The sequence below is a fragment of the Schistocerca gregaria genome, chromosome 3, assembly GCF_023897955.1.
Source record: "Schistocerca gregaria isolate iqSchGreg1 chromosome 3, iqSchGreg1.2, whole genome shotgun sequence".
NCBI lineage: Eukaryota > Metazoa > Arthropoda > Insecta > Orthoptera > Acrididae > Schistocerca > Schistocerca gregaria.
The window spans coordinates 784111084-784115362 of record NC_064922.1 but is presented as its reverse complement, the minus strand read 5'-3'; the positions used below and the strand labels follow the sequence as shown (position 1 = coordinate 784115362).

At 45.0% G+C, this 4279-nt stretch overlaps 1 pseudogene; it reads left to right on the top strand.

Annotated features, from left to right (window-relative positions):
• Window positions 1-1800: 1800 nt before the first annotated feature.
• On the top strand, window positions 1801-1918 carry LOC126357290 (5S ribosomal RNA; annotated as a pseudogene).
• The last annotated feature ends 2361 nt before the right edge of the window (window positions 1919-4279 follow it).

The following is a 4279-nucleotide window of genomic DNA, read 5'->3' as shown; positions in this document are numbered from 1 at the left end:
TCGGCTACTGCGGCCGGCTGCATTGCTATCCACACAAAATTAGTCATGTTCAGGGTTTGTTTCATGCTGACCCCCAGTAAGACAGACGTTTGTTCTACGAGTTGTTGCTCGCATGGAAATGGACAATAAACGGCTCCCGGAACATTCTATGGACAGGCGAAGCGCCGGCCTGAGTGGCCGAGGGGTTCTAAGCGCTGCAGTGTGGAACCGCGCGACCACTGCGGTCGCAGGTTCGAATCCTGCCTCGGGCATGGATGATGTGATGTCCTTTGATTAGTTAGGTTTTAGTAGTTCTAAGTTCTAGGGGACTGATGACTTCAGAAGTTAAGTCCCATAGTGCTCAGACCCATTGGAGCCACTTTTTTTTTTTTATCAAAAAGTCAGTATAAATTTAAAATCTGAATAAATCACGGAATAATGTAGCTAGAGAGCTACAAATTGACAAACACGCTGGAATTACATGGGGTTTTATTAGAACCAAAAATATACAAAAGTTCAAAAATGTCCGAAAGATGTCGCTTCATCTCATCAGAATAGCAGTAATTAGCATAACAAAGTAAGACAAAGCAAAGATGATGTTCTTTACAGGAAATGCTCAATATGTCCACCATCATTCCTCAACAATAGCTGTAGTCGAGGAATAATGTTGTGAACAGCACTGTAAAGCATGTCCGGAGTTATGGTGAGGCATTGGCGTCGGATATTGTCTTTCAGCATCACTAGAGATGTCGGTCGATCACAATACACTTGCGACTTCAGGTAACCCCAAAGCCAATAATCGCACGGACTGAGGTCTGGGAACCTGGGAGGCCAAGGATGACGAAAGTGGCGACTGAGCACACGATCATCACGAACCGACGCGCGCAAGAGATCTTTCACATGTCTAGTAGCATGGGGTGGAGCGCCATCCTGCATAAACATCGTACGTTCCAGCAGGTGTTTATCAGCCAGACTGGGGATGACGCGAATCTGTAACATATCGGCGTACCTCTCACTCGTCACGGTAGCACTTTTGCTGACCAGCGCCATCTGTCGGAAATTTTGGGAACATTTTTTTTTGGTTGTAATAAAACCCCATGTCATTCCAAGCATGTGTGTTAATTTTTACCTCTCTATCTACATTATTCCGTAGTTTATTACGTTTTCAAATTTATACTGACTTTTTGATCACCTGGTAGTTCTATGTTCTAGAGAATCGGTGATCTCAGAAGTTAAGTCCCATAGTGCTCAGAGTCATTTGAACCATTTTTTGACAGGCGAAGCCTATATTCATCTCCAAGTACATGTCAATACACAGACCTGTAGAATACGAACAACGGAAAATCCACTAGCATTCTCCAGAAGTAACTCAGTTTTGCGGGATGACGGCACAATTTACCGCACAGCCACGTTTCTTCGAGGAGATTGGTCCTACGGGTTCTGTTACCTGTACTGTCACTGGTGAACGGTACGAGAGTCTTTTGCGTAGAAAAGTCATTCCAACCCTTCAACAGCACAGATATGTGAGTAGGATCATTTTTATGCAAGATGGCACTCCTCCACACATTCCACAGACAGTGAAACAGCTGCTTGTCATTTGTAGCCGAGCCCATTTACATTATGACACTCACAGCCTCTTTCAGTGGGAAATTTTGTGTTAAATTTTTCTTTGTTTCCCTAACGTTTCCCCTTCTTCGACAATATTTTTTTCAAATGTGTGATTCTCAGCTACGGTTCATTTTTGCAACGTTTTAAAACTGGAATTTGAATTATATTTTCCTCACACAACCTCACAAAATTAAGTATTATAATATTTAAATCGGCAACGGCCTTGCCGCAGTGGATACACCGGTTCCCGTGAGATCACCGAAGTTAAGCGCTGTCGGACGTGGTCGGCACTTGGATGAGTGACCATCCACGTCGCCATGCGCTGTTGCCAATTTTTGAGGTGCACTCAGCCTCGTGATTCCAATTGAGGAGCTAATCGACCCAATAGTAGCGGCTTCGGTCAAAAATACCATCCTAACGACCGGGAGAGCGGTGTGCTGACCCCACACCGCTCCTATCCGCATCCTCCTCGGAGGATGACACGGCGGTCGGATGGTCCCGGTAGGCCACTCGTGGCCTGAAGACGGAGTGCTTTTATTTTATTTAAATAAAATGTCTGATGTGGGGAAGCAGGAGCATTTGAGTTGGGATTGTTTATTTGGCGCTGTTATTTGTAGCGCACAAGCCCTCGATCAGTCCGCCACCTTGAGAAGCGTCGCCTCCCGCTGGTCGGTACGAACCGGTAACACCGGCGGCGCCGCTTGTGAGACAGGAAGAGTGAGGGCGCGCGTGGCGAGCGATGCCACGTGCCTCGCATGGGTGCGGGTACGACACCGGCGCGCATGCGCATTGCGTCACGCGCGTCCTGAATTATGGACGGCGTCGCGCCGATTGACTCGTAGCCGGTGGCAGCCGCTCGCCCGATACAAATTTATGATCGGCCGCGCCACTAGGACGCGCGCAAGGAACAGCGGAACAGGGAAAAACTGGAGATGCGGCGCGGCGGAGCGGCTGCGGATGCGGTGGTTTACCCGCTCATTCCGTCCGCACTGTACTGCTTTCGTTATGCCATCAGGAAATTCCGTAGCTTTTTACGATAGTAAGCGTTTGGAATTCTCTAGAGATTGCCGCAGTATCGGTTTACATGCCTTATGAAACATGCAACGAAACCATATTTTCTTTGCCCTGAGAATTATCGGCTCGGAAATGGAGGAAAATTTATCCCAAAAGCGTGTGGGGTGCTGCATTTTGACCTTTACTGGAATAACCACAGCTGCAGACAGGTCTAATTTGGCAATAGTGCTTTGTCAATAATTTACATGACTAGGGACGCAACATCCCAAACCCGCTATCCAGTCCAAGTATTTACCACAGATGCCGCTGCAGTTTGCGTCTGGAAAGCGAATACCCCGATAACTGAATGGCAATACCAGCGTTTTGATTAAATTTCCCCTATTTAATACGTCATAATACGAAAATCAACTACCGTTTCGAGTACCAAAATAGGTAGCATTAATGTAAAGGACATGGGGAATATAAAGAATGCAGAATCAATTCAAATGAAACGCCTTTAGTGTGGTGCTGCGTACATCATACCATCATACACCGGTACCATTACTGCAATAGAAGGGGCTCAATATGGCGCCCATCAGTGTCCATAAGAGCCGGCCTGTGTGGCCGAGCGGTTCTATGACGTTCAGTCTGGAACCTCGCCGTCGCTACGGTCGCAGGTTCGAATCCTGCCCCGGGCATGGATATGTGTGATGTCCGTAGGTTAGTTAGGTTTAAATAGTTCTAAGTTCTAGGGGTCTGATGACCTCAGATGTTAAGTCCCATAGTGCTCAGAGCCATTGCAACATAAAATGTGCTTCCTTTGTTTTATTTTTTAGATTTTAATAAATCTTTCGATGAAGTAAATCATGAATATCTTCCACAGACTTTGAAGAAAGTAGGTTTCAACGATTGGGTCGTATAGTTGATAACAGCAACTGGAATAAATGCAAAAATAACGGCGAATTGTCAACAGTCTAGGCCGATACAAATAAAACGAGGTGTTCCTGAAGGAAGTCCTCTGTCCATGTCCCTCTTCGCCATTTCACTGGAACCTTTCCTCCGACATGTCCATGCTAGATTAAAATGCTTAACATCATCAGGAAATAAAACAGCTGTAAGCGCCTATGCTGACAATATAAGGTTCTTTACTAGGGATAATGAAGAGGTAACCACGGTAGCAACAGTGATTGATATGTACTGTAGAACCTCTGGAGCGAATGCAATCGAAAAAAAGTAAGATGTTAAACCTCAGAGGTTTCGATAATATCAGAGTCGAGTGGACAAAATTAGTCCGACAACATAAAACACTTGGGATCACCCTGACAGCATGCCCTATGAAAATGACTGCTTTAAATTGGAAAGTTGCAGCAGATAAAGTGCAAGAAGACACTACAACAATTTAACTCGATATCTGAACCACGTTCAAAGAATAAAGTATAACAACTCATGCATCCTTGCTAAAGTTTATTATACTGCCAAGCTGTTTTCAATACCGAGAATGGTAGCGAGAAGAATAATGTCCAAAATCACAAACTTTCTATGGAAAGGTGAAGACTTCAGACTATCTGTTAAAGTAACCACTTTAGATGCTAAAAATGGTGGACTGGGATTAACTGATATAACCGATAAAGCCTCAGCACTTCTTATCAAAAGGCAACTTAATTTAATAAGAGATTCGCGAGAAAGCATAGCCAGCCAA